Source organism: Sminthopsis crassicaudata, chromosome 3, assembly GCF_048593235.1.
Source record: "Sminthopsis crassicaudata isolate SCR6 chromosome 3, ASM4859323v1, whole genome shotgun sequence".
NCBI lineage: Eukaryota > Metazoa > Chordata > Mammalia > Dasyuromorphia > Dasyuridae > Sminthopsis > Sminthopsis crassicaudata.
In genome coordinates, this window is record NC_133619.1 from 178,588,044 (window position 1) to 178,611,536 (window position 23,493).

The 23,493-nt window shown below is 32.8% G+C and overlaps 1 protein-coding gene across 1 annotated transcript in view; it reads right to left on the bottom strand.

The window, feature by feature from the left end:
• Positions 1-23,493, bottom strand: part of LOC141561969 (opsin-3-like) — a 198,127-nt gene that overhangs the window by 123,468 nt on the left and 51,166 nt on the right. The gene's annotated exons all lie outside the window — the stretch shown is intronic.

Consider the following 23,493-nt stretch of genomic DNA (forward strand, 5'->3'; position numbering starts at 1 on the left):
TAATTTTGTACTAATGAGCATAACAAGAGACTCAAAAATATTTTGTAACTTAAAAAGGAGTATAAAACTGTAATAAAACACTACAATTTAAACAAACATTGATCCAGTATATTAAAACCTCCCTAATCAGAATAATATAAATAATCTAATCAAAATAATCTTGCTGCTTTATTCAAGCAAGGGGGCTATAACTAAGCTAAGAAAATAAAACACTCCAAGAAAAATATTAGATAGGGAATGCTAAGCAACAGCTGATAAAGTGTTAGACAATATGATTAGAAATTGTGAAATATTTTAAGTTCCTAAAATAAAATTAGCAGACAGAGTTGAATGTACTTAATCAGAGGACAATTGCTAAAAGAAATGATAGACATAAGAGCAGGGATCAGGAAGGGTATTCATGAAGGGAAGAAGAGAAATAGCCAAAGCATAGAATTATGTATGATGTTGTTATTGTTTGTCCTTTATTATCAAAGAGGACCATAACATTAGGAAGATGATATAATTTGCAAGTGAAGTGGATTGTAGGCTAATATTAAAATATTAGCAAGTAGACTGGCCTGACTGGAGCTTGAATTACACACAAATCCCATGTCTGGGAATCCTTGTTCTTCTCTGGAAACTCACTTTCCCCTTACTGAGACTAGCCCATAGAGACTATGGTGAATCAGAAACTTAACATCAAGGTCTTCATTACAGCTCTCTAGTATTAGGCCAAAATCATAGTCTAGCTTTTCTTTTGCCTTACCTCCCTCTTCTCTCCAACTCATACCTCCATTTTTCTCATCATACATACTCATACTCTTTCATCAAGTCTCAAAATACCTTCTGGGCTATCAACTCCAGCCTGAATGAATCACAGCCTGATTCTCTGGCAAGAACCACAGAGAAACCACATTCACACCATTCCCTCAAGCACACCAACTCCCAATTCTCACCAATATACTCAGCTTTTCTTGTACTTGTTATGATTTTATCACAAAAATGCCAGTTTTTATGAACACACATTGCTTCTCTGATTCTCTTAACAGTATTCTGGGACTAGCTCTCCTATTATCAATCCATACAGTAAACAACTTTCCATGTACTTCAGACCCAGTAACTTCACTTAATGCTTACTACCTATGTCTGACTGTCTAAAAGCCTTAAATACAGGCCCACAAAATCCCAGCTTTTATACCTTCCAACCCTGGGCAATCCTATGCTCTACAAGAGAGAAGAAGCTATTTGAGGCTCTATTTTATAAGTATTAAATATTCAACAGTTACTTTGAAGAGTGCAAAGTCCTTTCAAAACATTCCCCTCTTGCGAATGGTTTTAGAAAAACCTGGTAAGACCTATATGAATTGATGCAAAGTAAAATAAGTAGAACCACCTTGTAAACATTAAAAGCGATATTGTAACAACAATCAACTGCAAAAGACTTAGCCATTTTGATCAATACAATGATCTATGACAATTAAGCACTTTATGATTTATTTTTAAAAATGCTGTTTACCTCCAGAGAAAGAACCAATTAATTTTGAGTACAAAATCAAATATAATTATTTCCCTTTATTTTTCTTGTTTGCTCATGTTTTTGTTTTTATAATATGGCTAATATGAAAATATGTTTTGTATGATTTCACATGAATTATTCTTACTTGTATTCTCAATGAATGGGGAAGAAGAAGCTGGAGGGTAGGAGATATTTCAGAACTTATTTTTTTTTTATTTATTTTTATTTTTTTTATTCATTTTTCCAAATTATCCCCTCCCTCCCTCCACTCCCTCCCCCCCGTGACAGGTAATCCCATACATTTTACATGTGTTACAATATAACCTAGATACAATATATGTGTGTAAATACCATTTTCTTGTTGCACATTAAGTATTAGCTTCTGAAGGTATAAGTAACCTGGGTATATAGACAGTAGTGCTAACAATTTACATTCACTTCCCAGTGTTCCTTCTCTGGGTGTAGTTATTTCTGTCCATCATTGATCAACTGGAAGTGAGTTGGATCTTCTTTATGTTGAAGATTTCCACTTCCATCAGAATACATCCTCATACAGTATTGTTGTTGAAGTGTATAGTGATCTTCTGGTTCTGCTCATTTCACTCAGCAACAGTTGATTCAAGTCTCTCCAAGCCTCTCTGTATTTCTCCTGCTGGTCATTTCTTACAGAGCAATAATATTCCATAACCTTCATATACCACAATTTACCCAACCATTCTCCAATTGATGGACATCCATTCAACTTCCAGTTTCTAGCTACAACAAAAAGAGCTGCCACAAACATTTTGGCACATACAGGTCCAGAACTTATTTTTTTAAAGAGAATGTCAAAAATAGTATTTTAAAAACATTTTAAAACTATATTTAAGTGAGATTTAAAAAAAAAACAAACAAATTTATAGATCCCTCAAATATGACTAATTTAACTCTTTTGAAGGATTGTAATGGTGGATTCTGTGCCAATCTCAAAAGAGACCTGGCTTCAAATCCCACTTTTGACACATAGTTAATATGTTGCTTAATTTTTCAGGGCTCTGGGAAACTCTTCATAAAATAAATTGCAGCAAAAGTATAAATCATAAGGAGTAGATGTAGTTTCCTCACTTGGGAACTCCCTATAATAGTAAAATAATGGAACTTGCTAATTTGGTTGCTCTAAAAACAAAATTAAGGGAATGTCTCCTTCAAGTAACCATCATATCTTTTAAATTATTGATTTCTTTAAAAATTGAAATGAATCATACACAATCAAAGAAGACTTTTGACATTATATGACCTGTTAAGAGGCTCAAGAGCATCAAAAGAAAGATTCCTTTTCAAGTTCAACCATAAAAATTCCACAAAATGTTTGGAAAGGCAAAATAATAATAATAATAGGCAGCATTTACATAATAACTTACAATTTGTAAAACTCTTTCCAAATATTACCTCATTTTACCCTCATGACAATCCTGGAATATGGGTGCCATTTTACAGGTGAAGAAACTGAAGTTAAGTGACTTGCCCTGAGTTACACAGCCCATAAATATCTAAGGCTAGGTTTGAATCATGTCTTCCTTGAAGTTTTTGTTTAATTGAGATTTCACTATATTTGCATAATAACTCCAGACTAAAGAATTAAAATATTCCGTTTACTTCTGTTCTCTCAGATTCTCCTGAGATTTAATGGGATATAAAATGGAAGATTTCATGGCCCAGAGGATCATTTCAGATCAAATAATTTGGCAATACCAGTGATAGCACTTCAGACAGCTATTTTAGAATTATGTAACTTAATCATTAAAGTAAGATTTGCCAAAATGTTAATATTAATTACTGCACAATATCAATAGACCATTTGGGAGAATAGTGTGTGTTTATTGATTCATGTTTCCATTGTGAGCTCCGAATATGTTTTCTACTGTAAATGAGATAAAGACAACTATAGCAACACATAGGAAAAAACTCTGTAAGAATGTATGATATGTCAATGATTAATGACTTATAGACTCTTGAATAAGAAGGTTTACATTTATAATAAGGAGCTCTGAGTTTTATTTTGGTTGTCATGATTTATTTTGACATTCATTTTATTTCCCTCTATAAAAAAACAACCAAATATTTATTACACATCTACAATATATATATGGTCCTGTGCTAGGCTCTGGAGTTTAGTTAATATAACATAATATATAACATATTTTATATATATATATGTATATATATATATATATATATATATATATATATATATATATATATATAATATATATAACATAAAAAGTTTAGTAAATATAAAGAACTTACTTTGTGGGGTTTAAAATCCAGTGACGATATAGAATTCACACAGAGATCATATTAACTACAGATTTTAGATGATAATTAACTACAAAACAAGGAAATATGTCCAATTTTTCTTATTTGTAGAATGGGAATTGCATTTACAAAATCTTGTAATAATGCCTGAGAAATACTTCTAGGGTTAAATAATCTCCACAGTATAATTTGAGATACTCACAAAAAGGCAATCATACTAAGGCACATAATTAATCTCATCTTCTTATACTGTGTGATATGAAATGTTCTTATGGTTTTAATTATTCTTGCCCTTAAAGAAGAATATTATTGGAGAAATAATGAAGAATCAACCTCCTGAAATTGCCAATCTCTGTTTCTAGGAATAATGCTTTTAAGTGTGTAGAGGATTGTTCATTTGGAGATAGAGGTTAAATTTTTCAGACAGAGTTGTTAAATACTGATGTGGATTATGGAGGGAAATGGCAAAATCTCTTTGCTATCTATATACAATAGAAATTCTCATTTATTGAGATTAATTTAGGTTCTGAATTGCCTGAAGATAGAAACTTGGATTAAATGACCTGGAGGTTACAGCAAGTCCTACATTGTTATGGAGTGAATAGGAATCCTCTACATGGCTGTCAAATTGATATTCTAAAAATACAGAGCTGATGATATCACCTCACTCAAAAATGTCTTATGATTCCTAAGCATCTAGAATAAAATACAACATTCTCAGTCTTCAATTAAAGGCCTCAACAATATGACTCCCACCCATCTGTCTAGCCTTTCTCCTGCCTCCATATTATTTCCTTTTGTAAACTCTATGTTGCAGACAACTTGGTCTTCTAGCTAGGCTTCATAAAGAACATTTCATCTCTCACCTTTATTGTTGGAATGTGTTCCTCCTTAATTTCTCCATGTAGGATTTCAGTTTTCTTCAAGGAAAAGCTCATCTTTCTAGATCTCTCTGAGTTATGGTTCTCTTTCTCTTGAATTTACTTTGTATTACTTCATATATGTTTTGTATTCATTCATTCATTCATTCATTCTTTCATTTATTTATTTATTATATGTGTTTATTTATATTCATTTACATGTGTCCTGCCAGTATAGCACAAGCTTATTGAGGGCAGAGACTTCCACTTTGTATTCCCAGTGCTGTAAGACACAATAAGTATTTAATATAAATTTGTTGAACTGAATTGAATAGCCATATTTCTCAAAATAGAAATTATCCCTAGAAATAAATGAGATTGTTCAGGGAATAAAATGAATTTTCACAAAATTTAGTATAATGCAGCAGGAACTATATAACATTGGCAAAAAAGAGCTGACCAATACATGAATAAGAGTAGATTCCCAAAGATGACTGGATTTATTCATTTAAAGCTTTAATGTTTTCATTTTTTCACGTTTCCATTTAATCCATTTTGTGAAAATCTAATTTTAATGGTAATAATAATTTCTTCCACTTTTCCTTAGAATCAAATTGCTTTAGAGAGAGAAATTTTCCTAGAGAACTTCTAATGTAACTGTATTATTTTACAGATATGGAAACCGAGTTCCAGAGAAGTGATATGATTTGACGAAGATAAAATAAATGAATCAAAGTCAAGAGTAGAACCCAAGTCTCCTATATTCCAGTCCATTGTTCTTTTTATTTCCACTAACCTTCTTTCTTTTTTCCCCCTAGAGTCCTAAATTTTTTCCATCAGTTTCTAGGGTAGTTGAATCTATGAGATAGGGCAGATGGTTCTTGCTTACAGTACATGTTGGCTACCATCCTTCTTTCAAAAGATACCACCAGACTCAATCTGAAATTATTCTGCCTTCTCCCTTTATTATGGAAGACAATCTGTCATAAGATCATAAACTCCTAGTTTGAGAATTAGAAAGGATTTTAGACACTATTGAGTCCAATTCCCTTATATGACAAACAAGGAAACTGAAACTCAAAGAGAATAAATACATTGCCCAGTCAGAGCTAATAGCTACTTGAGAGAGGATTCTTCAACCTTATTTCATCCTGACTTCAGATACAGTACTCTGCCCACTATGCCACCTTGTTCCTCTGTCATAACATGCAGATAATCTGCACTGTAAAAAAGAACAATTTTCTTTCAGGTTTTGCCTATGTTTAAATTTCTGGAAATGAGTTCTGAACTATTTGCCAGAACATTAGGTCAATATTTAACAGATAAGGCTTTGCAAATATAGAAACATTCTTCTCTTAAAAGACTTGAATTTGAAGAATTGAACAACTAACTACTTTTTCATCATTTGTACTTCCCTAGATTCAAAGCCATAAAGAGGACTGTTAGTCTTTCTGATAAGTCTCTATAAAATTCTGAATTGGGTAAACAGCATTCTCTGAATTATTTAGGAGCATGGATTTATAGTTTAAAGGGTCCTCAAAAGCAATCTATCCCAATTCTGTCACTTTATAAATGAGGAAACTGAACCTCAAGTTGGGTAAGTGACTTGCCTAATGTAACATAGATAGTGGTAAAACTAAGATTTGAGTTCAAGTCCTAAATCCAAAGGGCTTTCTATTTCGCCATTTTTGTCTTAAATGCCATCTTAAAACTTGACCTATTTAATACCTTAGTTGGATATTTGGAAGCTAAGTAAATACCATAATTTCATTATCCAGGCTCCTACCACCCTTTCCTGCTTCCATGTAAACCACAAAAGGAGCCCCAAAAAACAAATTGAAAAAACCCAACTGAGAAAAGCCTTTCTTTCAGTTGGTTTGACTGTCTTATACTCTATTTAATTGATGAATATATCTTCATTTAGATGCTATTCAATGAATAGATTCTATGAAGAAGTCAAGTAATACAAAAATACAGAAAATATTGTGCTAAAATACATTAAGAGGCAATTTACTTCTTGATCTTTCCTTCTAAACAACTTCAGTATGATTTTGATATTCAGATTCTGTTTTTAAACCATACTTTAAGCTTCTAATGAGTTATGAATTTTTAAAAATATATCTAAGTTTTACCAACTTGAAAATGCCATTTCTAGACTTAAAGTTAGAAGTGGATTTGAATATTCTGGTTCTAACACTTGCTGTCTTTGTGATATTGGGTAGATGACCTATTCTTTTATGCCTCATTTTACTTACTTGTAAAATAGACTAAAAACATGTTACAACTCATAAGATTATTGTGAATTTTAATACAATAAAATCCAGCAAACATTTTTTTAAATATTTGTTATATATAAAACACACTATGCTACTAAGTACTGGACATATTAAGACAAAAGAAAAAGTCATCACTGCCCTCAGGAAGCTTACGTTCTATGAAGATGAATAATTATTAAAAAAAATCTCTGTGTGGAAAAGTCCTTTGTAACAATAAGTTTAATGCCTTTTTTTCTTCATTTCTCTATTTCTTGCTGCCTCTCAAGATTGAGCTTCCCTTTAGGCTCTATTCTTGATTCTCTACTCCCTCCCATCAATGTCCTCTCACTTAATTTTCACTTCTCTGTGGATAACTGACAGATTTGTATCTTCAATTCCTATCTTTTCTCTTGAATCTCATAAACTGCCTGCTGGATACTTCCATTTGGATATTCTGCCCACACTTGAAAATAACAAGTACAAAATTGTGCTCCTAATTTTCCAACAGTACATTGTAGGTTCTTTAAAGTAGAAAGATTTTATTTATGTTTTTCCATTTCAGCATGTTTAAATGTTTGTTCAATTGAATTACTGAAATGATAGTATCCTATTATTCTATAAAAAGGTTAATGTCACAAAATTACACATGATTTTTCCCTCTCCTTCCCTTTCTCCACCCCTATTTTTAGTTGGGGATAATATTAATGTTATACCTGAGAAACTAGAAGAAGAGTACTGTATTTATCTTACTAATTCTTATAAAAAATAACATTTAGCATTTGTATAACACTTCAAAGTTTCCAAAGAGCTTAACAAATATAATTTCATTTGATCCAATAACCCTTCAATAAGTGGCAATAAGAAATAAGTTCTCTGCCTCAACTACTGAGCGAAAGAAAATGAATGAAAGTATATCCAGTACTGGAATAAGTGCCTATGGACACTGTGTTACCAAAAGTTTCAGGAATAGCTGGAACACTGAAGAAATGGAATAAGAAAAGATTTAAGATGAATGGAAATTTATTACCTATGGAATAGGCACTCCAGAGGACACAGTTGAAAGGCTCAGTAGGATTTGGTTTGAAACTTTGAAGCAGGAGAATTAAAGGGGATGGGAATAAAGAATCAGGTGTTAGGGGTAGGGAATGGGGTTTGGATAATGACCTGTGGATTTTCATAATGACTGGGATGCATAAGGCATAAGGCATGAAAATATTCATCACTGAGTGGAAGGTTCCACTTCTCAGATGAGGCTAGAATTTAGGATAGAGACAAGTACTCATGATATGAAAGATAAATTAAAAAATGGAAAGCCCTATTTTACTATTCCTCTTCCCCTTCTGGGCTGAAGATGAACCAGAAAACTGCATATCAGGATCTGGAATTCAAATATGCACAGCAGGAGAAATTAGTCCCACTTCCCCCCAACTTTCTTTTTCATTTTCCCTCAAGGATCAAGAAGAGCAAGGTACCAAATTACATTGGCTGAGAAGTTCTCTTTTTTGATAATACCCAATACCAAGGAAACCATTGATTCATTGCCTATTTCTATCTTCATCTTTATATTCAGTGTAATAACTCTGAAAACAACTTCCATATCAGAAAGGTATAATTCTGAGAATGTGCATTTATATCAGTAGTTAGAATGAGATGGTTAGATGTAAGGAATCATGTTGTTGTTTGGTCATTTCAGTCATTACCAACTCTTTGTGACCTCATTGGAGATTTTCTTGGCAAAGATTATTAGCTAGAATGCTTTGCCTTTTCCTTCTCCAGCTCATTTTGCAGATGAGGAAACTGTCCAGAGCCACACGGCTAGTAAGTAAAGCTAGAGTTGAACTCCAGAATATGTCTTCCTAACTCAAAGCCTAGCATTCTACCCACTGCAGGATAGAATCTCCCCATGAAATTATAAGATTATAGAGTATGAAGAAACATTAGTACTCAGTGATTCCAATTCTTTTTTTTTTTTTTTTTACAGATTATTGGAAGATTAAATTATTTGCTTAGAATCACACATAAAGTGAAATTAAAACCTTGGTCTTCCTTTCCTCTAAGAGTTCTAAGTGAAAAGGAAGCAAAAATGCCTTTAGAAGTAAGTTTCACCATCAAACAATAAGGAATGTTTTTTCTTGAAAAGAAATGAGAGCATACTCCTCACTTTACAGAATTCAGTAATGAAGATGAAAATATTAACCAAGCATTTTGTGCTGTTTTCCAAATCAAGGTCAGGGTCAATCAAAACACCAAATATGATTGCTGAATAAATAACAATAATGATTATAAATACATTCTGACTCTGACATTTAGACTGAATTAGCATGCTTAGTGAGGGATACCATTCCCAGAGAAATATATCAAGTATTATGCTAATGGACCACCTAATCATTTCATCTCTCAATGAATGAGTACCCCAAAAGCATCTAAAGAAAAGGAGTAAGAGACAGCAAACTTCATTGAAATAGGTAGGTCAAGCCAGTAGGCTTATTCTTAACACCACTTAATCTTAGGAGTATAAGATTTTTGAGGACCAATAAGTAAAATAACTTGTCAAAACTCGCAGGTAATAACAGAGTTGATACTGGTCTTCTGATTCTGAATCCAATTCTTTCCCTTTAAAAAAATTATCTTTATGATTATGAACCTAATAAAAATCAAACACATGAACTTTTAATGTAGAAAATAAGAAAAAACGAATTGCATATGAAGCTATAAACTCCTGCTCAGTCGAATTCATTTTATTTTTCAAATATTTGGGTATATCAGTAACAAAACTATGCTATTTTTTAGCTTCCCCTTTTAGTTTTTCTTTGTCAAACCACACTGGCCAATTCTCACAAGAATCTAAAAATCTGAGTCTGTTTGATCCTTCTTTCTAAGAGAAATGGGTCATTCTTTCAATATCTCACTGGCAATAAAATTACTCTAAAATCAGAACTCTGTGTACTACAGCTGTCATAGTGTATGCTATTAAAATTTTAATGGTTCCTGCTTACCAAAGTAACAAGAAAGTGAAGAAGGTTAATATGATTTAAATGAAGATGAGTTTTGTTTTGCATTGTTTCTAAAACTTTTCTAAAATGGATCTCTTTGAATCTAAAGTTCTAGAGTGAATAAAGTTTAACTATTCAGGACAGTATTAAAAATAAAATGTAGTATAGTAGATTTGAGTCTCATGCCAACCTCAGGCCATTTACTCCATTAAAATAAGAAAAAGAATAGTATTTATGTTTGTCTGGAGTTCAGGTTAAAAACCAAATACATCTTAAATCAAATTAAAACCAAATTTCTACCCTCATGGCCAGGCTTCTTGAGATTTACTGTCAATCAACTGTCAAAGGAATTTTTTAAATGCTTATCAGAGGATGAGGATATTTGAAGGGTAATGATCTTAATCCAGTTTGGATTTTATTTTTCTAATTATTATTTTAAAGGCTCATGAAAGTGCTCTTGCCAACCAGAAATAGATATAATTATTTTCAAAGATAACATTTAAATTTACTAGATTTCGAAAAATAAGTTCTTAACAACCATCAAAAAGGCCTAAGTAGACTTATTTCCTAGACACTTAATTAGCTTATTCAGCAGCATTGATTTAGTAGTCTTAAATTTATCATGGGTTAACAACTATGCTGGCTACAAGACAAATAGAAATCTTGCAGATTTCCCAGGATTTCTACTTAACAATGCACATTTCTGATGATATGGACTAACACTACTTAAGATAGTCATGGCATTAACAAGTTGATTTTATTGGACATTTATTGAGTTTATTTCTCATCCAGATTCCAGTAAGATTACCACAAGATTCCTAAATCAGAATATGGAATAAGAAAGTATCTAATCCAATACCTTTATTTTGCAGATGAGGGAACTGAGTCCAAGAGAATAATTTTCCCAAGCCCATATAAGTTATAAATGGCAGAGCTGGAATTCAAAATCAAACTACATATGATGAAAACCAACATAAATACACTAGACCTGATAACTATTTTCCACTAGACCTGATAACTGTGAATTGTTCAAGTATTCTCAGACTTAGTGGCTCTGAAGTAGAGTGGGATAGCCATTTCATAATCCAAAACACACAGCTTGTCCTATTTCTCCTTATTTTCAAATACCCATATTCATTTAATTCATTTTGACTGATTATTCCTTAATTTTAAGAATTCTTTCTCAAATAAGTGAATGATTCTCTATTCCAAAGTACATTCATAACAGCCCTGTTATATTATAGGTGTTTACAATGAACTTTTGGCATATTTTCCCAACACAGATAACTAATAGATTAACATATATTTATAGATACTTGGGTTTTTATTTCAGAGATTGTGACAAAAATACTGCTAAATCATTCTATTTCAGAGTTAAACTTATATTCATGTTTTCTTTTAGGGAAGAATATTTTTGGTAATGGTGAAACTTTTTTTTAAAAAAGAAAAACAAACTGCCAAAATTTAAGAGAACCTTTGTCAATTCAACCATAACAAATCCCAGAAAAAGCAGTCCTAGAATATAAAACTGGTTAAACTGAGAAACTTTTAAAATTATATCCCAGTAACTAAATTTAACTGGTTTAAAAAAATAATGCATTCAGAAATCCTCAGTTCAAATCCCAACTTTGTTGCTTATCATAAAGTTTTCATGACACTACTGGGCCTTGGTTTCCTCAGATGTAAAAAGAGAAATTCTAGATTATCTCTAAGGTCTCTAGTTCTAGATGTCTGAATTTACCAAATAAAACTATAGGCTTTTTTCCCTAAATGCAATATTACCACCTAGTGGCCTTATTGAAGAATAACAAATTAACTTTTTGGAATCATCTATCTTTCTAAGTTGACTTCATCAGTCAGGCTTTTATTTGTTGTTTGTTTCTATAAGCTCTTGATCAGTGATTTCATCCGTAGAAGGAGCTTTCCGTGTGAATACTTCTACTCATTCAGATAGATATTTGCTGTACAATTTAGATTCACAGAGAATAATTTAGACAGAGAACAGTCAGAGACTGGCTCAAGGTCACGTAACTGATATTCGTTAGTATTTAAACTCAAATTTTGTAGCAGGCTTCACTCATTTTGCCATGCTGCCTTTGTATCCAATCTTCTTTGAGTTGAATGTATTTTTTAAAATTATAAATTGACCTTTTTTTAATCACCATATAATTTGTGTTCAAGTCCCCCTCATCTAAGAGTCCTCTATACCAATTAAATCAATTTACTAATATATTTCTCCTTTTTCCCCTACTCAAGAGCTACCCCTTAAAAAATTAAAAAAAAAAAACAAAGACCTAAAAATATCAAATGGTCTTACATAATGCAGTGTTCCACACCCACAATTTCCCTCCTATTCAATTTAAAAGCAGCAAGTATTTATTGAACAATTACAAAATACTGAACACTCTGCTAGGTATGTGGAAAAGGAAACAAAGGAACCATTTTAAAAAGCCTTTTCCTGCTAACCTCTAATATTTCTGTATTGCTTTAGATTCTGCAAAGTACTCTATGCAGATTATCGCATTTGATCTTTAGACAAATTCTGGGAGATAGGTAGAAAAGGTATAATTGTCCCTACTTTTGATGGTTGAGAAAGCTGAGGCACAGAGAAGTGATGTGATTTATGGCATGGCTGCATAGCTAACAATTATAAGAGGTAGGCTTGAATCCAGATTTCTCTGCTTCCAAAGAAAGGGCTCATTTTATCTCACCACTCTTGAGGGAGATGAGACTAACTCATCAAACTAATCATAGATAACAAGGACTGTTTGCTTAAGTATCCAAATTGTTCCCTCTTTCCTAACACAGCTTCTGAAGGAAGTACCTTTAGCATGGATTCTAATTAATGACAATGGAAAAAAGGTTATTTCAGAAAGTTTATACATACTCATTGTACATACTCAAACTGGTTTATTTTCTTATCTTCAAATTTGGTTCTTTTTTTCCCTCTCATCATCATGTTTAATTTCAAATTTTCTTCATGTCGAAAAAGACTGGGACCATAAAGCGCTTTGTCTGGACAATGAATAGATATGAGGTTTCCAATCCCCATGAATTTTAGAATTCCATTTACACTACATTTGCTGAGAAAATCTCCTGCTCATGTTTGGGCAGATATTTACCACTGCCCACAGAGATAAATAAGGATTACTAGTACAAGAGTATCATTTCTCGTGGAATGAGTCTCTGATAAGTCTTAGTGAGAATAGTCCATTCTTCTAATTATTTTTAGCATACATGGTCATTCACTCCTCTTAGCTACTTTTAAACGAATCTTTCAGGTATCCTACTGCTAAGTTAAATAGACCTCTGGGAAGACAAATCATAGAGAGATGGGCAGTTGCATATTTTCTCCTCAATTTTGCACAGTAAGGAGCATATATTTTAATAAATATAGTTAAGATTGCCTATGTTTTCTGTATGCTGTCTTTCTAGGCAAATTTCTAGGCCATTGAAGTGAAAGACAAACATTTAGGTGTTTATTGAAAATGCTTCACTACTACAAAATGGAGAATTCTTTTCAGGCATTTAGCTAATGTCGTATTTCTAGCCTGGCCCCTGTTTCTAGTTCTGTCCCTGGAGCCATCTCTCCAATAGGGGCCCCTAGAAAAGCTGTCTCAGGGTTGAAGCACTCTATGAATTACTGCCCACTCAAAATCCAAGTTCATGAGACTGCACTAATGTGTTTACTTTTACCAGCCAGCCAAAGGACACATTAGCTCAAAATAAAAGGTATTTAATTACATAGTATAGCAAATAAAGTGACAAGAAAAGATCCTTGCTTCCTTCCCCCAACTATATGGGATAAATATTTCTGTGGGTTACCACACAAATATTGAGGAAAGACAGGAGGAACATACATATGACCAGGAAAATGTATAAAGAAGGCCCCCATATAAGGAATATGTGGTCAGGGGACAAACAAGAGATGTCACACATAGGGAATCAGACAGATACTTGACAAAGGGTATACATTTATCTAGAATAATTCACATGTCTAAAACTAGAGATACATTGATAGTCTGTGAGTATAAAATCTGTCCACTGGGAATCTCTATAAAGCACATGATCACAAAGATGCTCTCTAGTACTATCCCTTAGGTTTTAGTGATCTAAACTTTTCAGGTACAAATGCTATTCTTTATTCCCACTGATGCTACTGAAGTACTAGTTAATCTCCATTTGTAGCAGAAAAGATTACATGCTCTAACTCTTTAAATATATAACCTAGAGCATGATACCAAACCCATCTTTTTCTGTTATTTAGTCATTTATATTGGGGTCATGGCAAAGTGGTTTTGCCATTTCCTTTTCCAGCTCATTTTACAAATGAGGAAATCAAGGCAAACAGGGTTAGAAGTTTTACCTAAAGTCAGAGAGCTGATAAGTGTCTGGGATCATATTTGAATTCAGGTCTTCCTGACTCTAGGCCCGGCTCTCTATCCACGATGTCACCTTAGCTGTCCTATCAATCTATCTAACAACCAAATAAAAACTAACATAATGCCCTAGGCTAAGGTTAAATCTTTTATTTTAGCTGAATTTGGCTAACACTAACTTAAAATTCATTATGCCAAGGAATTATCATACTTAGAGGTAGGAAATACTTTTTTAAAAAATTCTTGTTACATGCTTGTTTGTAATCTTGCATTCTCAAAATCTATCTTGAGAACTTTGATCCCCCAAAAAGCTTATAGGAGCTTTGTGGTGGCTAGGGATAATGAAATCAATGTGGATCTTAAGTTCATTCTCAATTAGTTTGCAAATGAAGATGGAGGAAGCAGACAAGGTTCACTTGCTATTCTATCTTGCTGGCCTCTTTACATAATACAGTTTTTGTTTTGTTTTATTTTGTTTCTAAGGATCTGAAATTCCTGCCCTGCTTCAATGTTGAAATCAGAGCAAAATCCTTAAATTTCACTTATCAAAGAGACTTTTCTAAAAACCACATTTCCAGCAGTATAAAAATGAGTGATTTCATTTAGCATGATGTTAAAAAAATAGTAGAGATGGTAATATTTTCAACCCCTGGAATATTAATAGTATAAAAGGTATAAATTATTTTATAGGTGGTATATTGACTTTTTAAAAGCTTTTTAAAGATGATGATATAATCTTTTGAGTTATTTCTCATTACAAACCTTACTTATTTATTTTCAGTCTTGGCATGTAAAAATAATAATAAATATTTCTTATGCAATTTTAAAATATCTCATTTCATCCTCAAAACAGAGTAATACAGCTAATAAATATCTGAATTAGAATTTGAACTTGTGTTTTCCTGACTTAAGATCCCAAATTCTATCACCTGGTTGCCTTCATTTTAGAGTTAACATGTTCTTGGTTATCATTGCCCTCATTATTTTTCTATAACTTAAATTGTTTATGCTACTGCCCTCTCATCTGAAAACACAGATGGAAGTAGAATTTCAATCACTCCTAAATCCCACATCTTTCATGAAACCTTTCTTGAGCATTTGCCCCTGATTAAACACCAGAGGAGAATAGGTCTTGGCCACAGAGAGTCGGATCAAAATTAAATTCTTGTCAAAACCTCAAAGTCCTAAAACTTCTTGTTCTTTCCATTCATTTGGCATTTGTTGATTCTTATCTTGTGTAATATGGTTTATGTTGGTCTTGTTCTCTGAGGTCCAGACCTGTTACATTTTATCCCTCTCTTCAAAATTCTCTGGTACCCTGAGGGGATTAGAAATTATTTCTGGACTCTTTCATCATCTGGAAACATAGTGATTGAGTTTCCTTTACTTTATGAGTCCACTGATTAACATCTCTGTTACATTTAGCCACTTATCATCAAGTTGTTTTTACAAAAGTATATTTGCTTCATAGACACAAAAAAACCAAACTTTTTTCCAATATTTTAGTAGCATAATACTCCCCTGCATGATCTTGGTCTCTGGAGATGGAAGGAGGATTAGATTCAGAGCCTAACCTTTTCCTACATAATATTGGTCCCACCAAGTTTAAGTTCAAATTCCCACTAGGCTAGTCTCCTAAAACCTTGTTCTTTAGGGCTTTTTAAAAAGCTCTATTCCTTTTAGGTTGACCTTAATACCCAACCTGGATTCCTGGACTTACAATATGAATTTTAGGATAGGAACAGAGCTACTCCCAATTCCTTGACTTCCTCATATATGCTGTTCCCTCACTTGTTGTATATCATGGAATTATCACCTCCCTGATGTCATGGTCCTCTTCAAGGAAAAAGGACAAACAAAAACAACAACAGGAAAGATGCTGGTAAATATTTAACAAATGTCTCTGAAAATGAACAAACACACTTTTAACTTTAAATTGCATTATTAATATTTTCTCCATTATTTTCTTACATTTTGGCAATCAATGAAACAATCAGTTGCCCTAATATATATCCCACAAGTAAGTTGCAATTCACACTCGAAATTTAACAATTGGCTCTCCATATAGCTAGACTCCAACTCTGGACAGCCGTGGTTCCAACACATCCATAAATCAGCCTCTTTTGGGAAACATTATTCTCTGACCAACCTCACAGTTTCTGGAAGGATACTGTGTAATGCATAGATGAGAACAATTTGTTTCAGTGGCCATAAAGGCAATGGAGGCAGGTGCTGTGGAGTGCCTAGACCTTGGTCAATTGAAGATACCATGACCATCCATTATATCCCAAGCCTGTCACCTTGACTTTTGATTTGCTATTGGACTTTGATGACTTGGAAGAGAGAGTAAAGCTGGTGACTTTGTACAACCCAGTCTCATTTAAATTTAAATTCATGAGTCAAGACATCACCTCTTGATGTCATTGGTCCTCTTTGAAAAAGAAGGATGAAAAACAACAATGATGTTGCAAAGTATTGTCAAATCTGCAGTGGGAGAAAGGATTTCTTCTTTGGGAACTTTATATAGCAATTAAATCATAGATCCAATCTTAAAAAAGAAAATTTGTGAGTTGTCTTTTCAAATGTATATGTCTCATTGGATTTTAATCAGAAAGACCATTACCCCACCAGGTAGGCTGATAACTTGACAAGTGCTATTCAAATGAAAGTAAGGTATTATTATAATGCTACATTTATATGTAATTGTTCAAGGAGGGAAATGTTCTAAATGGCTTTTGTTATTGAAGTTTAAGACCCCAAACTTAGAAAATTTAAAGACTGTGGATGGAGTGATTTGTGAAGTACTTTTTGCTATATGTTTTCCTGCTTTCTGCATTGAACATATTTAATTTTTTTCTTTAGGCATAGGGCAATTATTATGAAAATTGATTGTTGTGTTGCATTTTTATGTGATGGGGATCTTCAGATGTTAGCAGGTTGTTTCCCACTAAGATAGGTTCATTCTGCTCTGCTATTTGAATTTGGTCATTTTTTTAAATGGATTTTTCCCTCTCCTCTCCTACTTTCAGCTTTTCTTGCTGCAATGACCAGCCTTGAGAAATAGGAATGGAGTAATGAAGAAATAGGAATGAGAAATAATGTCTGTATGCAGGTATGTTTGTATGTGATTCTGAACTTCCATAATCTGAGAAATCAAGTAAGAATCTGAAGCAGGCAAAATAGGAATTTGGCTAGCATTCAACATCCAAGGAAATATTTATTATAGTCTAGTGTGAATATGCAGATAACTCATCCAGAAACATAGATTTTTTAAATGAAATATACAGCTTATAGAAGCAATAGAGGATGGATGAAGTATTACACTGTTACATTTTAATCAAAAAGCAACATTGAGTGCCTAGTATGTGCCAGGCACTACACTAACTGCTGAGAATGCAAAGACAAAGATTAAAGACCCTATGAAATGAATATTTATTAAGAACCTACTACGTGTCAAGTTCTGTGCTAAGCATTACATGGGAACTTAATAGCTAGAAATAAAAGTAATGGTATGAGGTTTCTTTAAAAGAAACATACCAGATTAATCTAATTTTGTTGTTACTGTTTTTTGCTGAGAGTAAATTTGAATTGTGACACTGGGATGCCAGACATTTATAGTTGAGTTTTAGTCTTAACCTCATCCAGAACTGAGCCTTCATGCCATCTTTCTCATTTACATATCCCCTTCTACTTTTCAGCTTCCCTTTTGTATTGCCCCCCATTAAAATATGAAGCCCTTTGATTTTATTTCATCACCACTTACCAATTCACAACTCCACCAGCAATGCATTAATGTGCCTATTTTCCCATAGCCCCTCTAATATTTATCATTTTCATTTTTGACAATACAATATATGTGAGTACCTCAGAGTTATTTTACTTTGCATTTCTTTAATTATTCCTGATTTGAAGCATTTTTCATGGCTGTTGGATTTTTTTTTTAATTTGAAAATTGACTCTATGGATGTCCATCAGTTAGAGAATGGTTGAATAAGTTATGGTACATAAATATTATGTAATATTACTATTTTATAAGAAATGATCAGCAGGATGATTTCAGAGAGGCCTGGAGAGACTTATATGAATTGATGCTAAGTGAAATGAGCAGAACCAGATCACTGTACACAGCAACAACAAAATTATATGATGATCAATTCTGATGGACTTGACTCTCTTCAATTCCAATGATCTTATAATAAAGACAGCCATCTATACCCAGAGAGAGCAACTGAGGATGGATCACAACACAGCATTTTCACTCTTTTTGTTGGTTAGTGTTTTTGTTGTTGTTTGCTAGCATTTTATTTTTTCTCATTTTTATTTCCTTTTTTGATCTGATTTTTCTTGTGCAGCAAGATAACTGTATAAATATGTATGAATATATTGGATTATATATATATATATACATATATATATGTATATATATATATACATATATATATATATTGCCATGTTTAACATACATTGGATTACTTGCCATCTAAGGTAGAGATAGGGGAATTGGTATACAAAGGTTTTCAAGGGTCAATGTTGAAAAATTATCCTTGCATATGTTTTGAAAATAAAAAACTTCAATAAAAAAAAGAAAATTTACTATAATTTTTGATTACTTAACAATTGGGAAATGGCACTAATTTTTATAAATTTGAATTAATTCCTTATTGATTTTTTAGAAATAAGACTTTTTTTTTTTCCAGAGGAAATCCTTTTTCTGCAAGAGGAAGTTTCTTAATTACATTGTGAATTATTTTTCTCATTTTATCTGTATTTGTTTTTGTTTGTCCAAAAAATTATGTGCAACCAAAATATATTTTTAAAAGTATGAGATTCAATGTAACATACAATGAAGCTAGAAAGATAGGTTGGGGCAGGTAATAAAGGGATCTAAAAGCTAAGCAAAGGAGTTTATAATTTATTCTAGTAGCAATAGGAAATCCCTGGAGTTTATCAAGCAGAGAAGTGAAGGGAATATATCTATGCTTAAAGAAAATCACTTCAGCAGTCATGTGGAGAAATAGCCAGAGTAGGAAAAGACATGAGGCTGAGAGACGCTGGCAGTAATCTAGGTAAGAAGTGATAAAGGACTGAATTAATAAGGTTGAGTATGAGTATGAGTATGTATGAGTAGAGAGAGAGAGATGTTGTAGAGGTAGAAACAGCAATACTGGGCAACTGATGGAATAAATGGTGGGGTGAAAGAGTGAAAAGTTTAACAGAAGGCTAAAATTATGAGCTGGGTAATTTCTTCCTTGCTCCTTTAATTTGCTAATTAAGTCATCCTTTAAGTCTGCCATGTATTCATTTGGAGCCTGTTGCTCAGTAGTATCCAATACTTCAAGACCCCACAGACCATCATGTCCGTGGGATTTTCTTGGGAAAGATGCTGGAGTATTTTGACATTTCCTTCTTCAACAAATTAAGACAGATAAATAGAGGTTAAGTGACTTGCTCAGAGTTACAAAGCTAATCATTATCTGAGTCCAAATTTGATGTCAGGTTGAGACTAGACCCAGAGCCTTATTTACTGAGCCTCCTAGCTGCCTTCCAAACAAACAGAGATTAAATGATTTGCCCAAAATCGCATAGCTAGTAATATAGCACATTGTAAGGTATTGTTATTTACTTATCTTCAATCATATTTCTTTTCAGTTTTCCCAACAGTTTTTGTCAAATGTTAAATCCTTAATGCACTAGTTAGGATATCTGTGTTTATAAAGCTCTAGACAATTGTGTTCATTGACTTCTTTAATTATCTTCACAAAATTCATGTAAGACTGCTTGTAATCCACACAAAAAAAATGCCAACATTTTGGGAACATGAGGTACATATGAAGAGTTTTTCCCCCCTACAGTTGCCTTTAGTACTCTATTATATAAGCAAGGAGTTTGGGGGGAAACATTTATATAGCATGGCAGAAGGCTCTGTGGCTGATTAATAGTTTTATGACAAGAAAATAGCCAGAAGCAAACATGTTAAATGGACATCAATATGATTTTAACATGATAAAATATTACTGCAAAATATGTTCAATATTTTCAAGGCAACAAGTAAAACTGTCAAAGCTGAAGCTTCACTTTAATTTGATGAGTTTTAGCCAGTGTCATACAAAATGGATTTCAGAAACTATTAGGGACAGAGAGAGTCTCACAAATGCTAAATCTATTCTGCAGAGTTTCTGAAATCCATTTTGTATGACACTGGCTAATACTCATGCAAGATAGAAAAGCTACTACATACAAACTAGCACTATGTAGACTCGTGTTGACACACCTTAATAATTAATAAACTCAAAACTATGAGTTTTTAAGTAGCTTATCAAGATTTAAATCCATATCTTTTTTACACTCCACATTCCAGTCAAACTGGACAACTAGACTTTCTAAGATGTCAATTTTCCCTTTTTAGCCTTCATACGTTTACACACATCTCCATGTATTTAATGCCCTCCTTCCTCATTACCTACTGAAACGTTTCTCTACCTTAAAGATTCAACTCTTCCTCCTCCATATATATATAGACTTTGCTGATAGTTCCCATCCCAGGTGAAAGTGTTCTTTTCCTCTGCTAAAGCACTTTGGATTTCCTCTACTCCTACTATATTTTTCTTTGTACAGTTATCCCTTCCACTCCAGACTTTTCCCCTATCATTGTTTCAATACATAGGAAATTAAATTTGGGGGCAGTTAGGTGGTGCAGTGGATAAAGCACCAGCCATGAAATCAGGAGGACCTGAGTTTAAATCTGACCTAGACACTTAATACTTCCTAGCTGTGTGACCCTAGGCAAGTCACTTAACCCCACTTGCTTCAGGAAAAAAAAATTAAATTGGAATTTGCAGGAAATTTTGTGGAAACTGCAGATGATACTGAGCCCAACTTAATCCAAATTTTACAATAAGGTTCTATAAATTTCCATAAAAGAAAAAGTACAAAGGGAGAACCAAAAAATTTAAGCAAATTTTCCAATTTCCCTTATTCCCCTCAATGTAGAAGGGATAACTGTAATCTATCTGAACCTATTGGTTAGTTAGATATTAGTTGATTAAAACTTCTTTGCAGGCAGAATTTATTGCTCCTCTTTGCAATCCCCATGCCCACTCTCTCCAAATCCCCCCCACACCTAAGCAATTAAATATTCATTGGTGAAAATGATTTTGCATATGGAGGTAAGACTAGAAGCTTTGCAAAGATCATAGCAGGTAATCCAATACAGACTTACCTCCATATGCAAAATCATTGTGTGGTTTGTCTTTGATGCCTGCCAGTTAAAAACATGGAATAATAGTCATTAAAGGAATAAAATAAACTAATCAATTTAAAGGAGCTATGATTTGCCTTTTGAAGTCTGTAGAGAATTAGAGATCTAAATTGTCACTCAGGAAGTATAAGATTGTTCCAGATTTCTAGGGCTAAATCAAAATGTTTTTCAGAACATATTATATAGATTCAATAGCAATTGAGAGAGTCATTAAGACCAGAACTCAAAAGTCTACCTTGAACTCCTTCAGTATTCCTTGAAATAATTCAAAGATCATGTTTTTAGATTCTCATCTCCCCTCTTCCTTCTCCTCCTCCTTCTCTTCATCCTCCTCCACCTCCTTCTTCTCTTCTCCTCCTCTTCTTCTTCCTCCTCCTTTTCCTTTTTGTTTTCCTTTTTCTTCTTCTCCTCTTTCTTCTCTTTCTCCTCCTCCTTCTTCTCCTCCTCTTCCTCTTTCTCTGTATATACATATGTATATACATATAGACTATATGCATATACATGTACATATGTCTATATTGTATACTAATGTGTATATGCATATATATGCTATGATACAATTCCTGACATCTTTTTCTCCTATTCTTCTAAGAGTTATCCATTGATTACTATATATATATATATATATATATATATATATATATATATATATATATATATATATATATATATATACACGCCCCATAACCTCCCAAAGTCCATTATGCATTTCTATGTTACACTGATTTTTAGTTCCTTGGATACTATTGTATTTCTTTGTCTCTATGACATAAAGTAGAATGCTGGTTTTAATGAAAAGTGAGACTTTGCTTTTGTAAGAAATCTGGGAAATTTTCATTTTCCTGAAGACAATCTAGCCATTTCACCCTTTTCATTCAACTGTAAATCAAACTCATCATCTGTCTGTGTTGTCTGATGGACAAATTCTAGTGTTTGCCAATTAAAATGCATATTGTATTCTAGTACATAGATATGCTTCATTTCCTTTTATTCTTCCTGAGTAAATTATACTATAGACATTTTCTAGGAAGCTCTATTATATATTTGATATATTTAATATAATCAGCAAAATGTCACCTACAAAGGAGTATTTGAAGAACCTCATCATTCCCATCTCTGTTCAATTTACACTCTATACTAGAATTCCTTCATCATAATGGTGAAAAGTTTTGTTTATGATCAGAAGTTGTTGAACAGGATTATTTCCATTTTTTGGTCTTTTAAAAACCTGACCTATGATTCAGTTTCTTATATATCCAGTTATCTTTTTTGCCTATAAAATTAATTTTGGGTTATTTTTTTACTTTTTTAAGAGATTTAAAGTGTAGAATGTCATTTTATAACTTGTCTAACAGAGCATTTATTTTCTTTTCCATTGACAAATTTGAGACAAATAAACACTACAGAGCAATTTCCTTTCCATCAACTGAAAAGAGTTCATAATGGATATTTGCCTAGCACCCTAAAATGTAGTAGATAGGAATAATTAAGGAACATGAGCATTCATAAAGCAGATGCATACTCTGTAGGACTGTCCACATATCATTCAGGTGTCACTGAAAGGAGCTGATTTCTCAACATACCACATATATGGGACAGCAACATTTCCCCCTAAAGTCATTAGTATTAGTAATTCTGGCAAAAAAAAAAAAAAAAAGAATTAGGATGGATAAAAAATTTTTTTTAGTAAAAACCAGGAAGCTGATTTATGACTAAGTATAGATACACAATGAGATATATGTTTTCAGATATAGCTACTGTGTGGGTTTCTTTTGTTTTACATATATAGCATTATGTGGGAGAGTTTTTATTTGGGGTGGTAGAAGGAGTTGTGGGAGAAAGAGTAGAAAGCAGAGATAAAAATATCCAAAAAAAAAAAAAACAGGTCAAAATAGGAATCAAACTTTTTTTTAATGCAAAAAAAAAGAGAAGAAAGTTCATAATTAGGTAAAGAT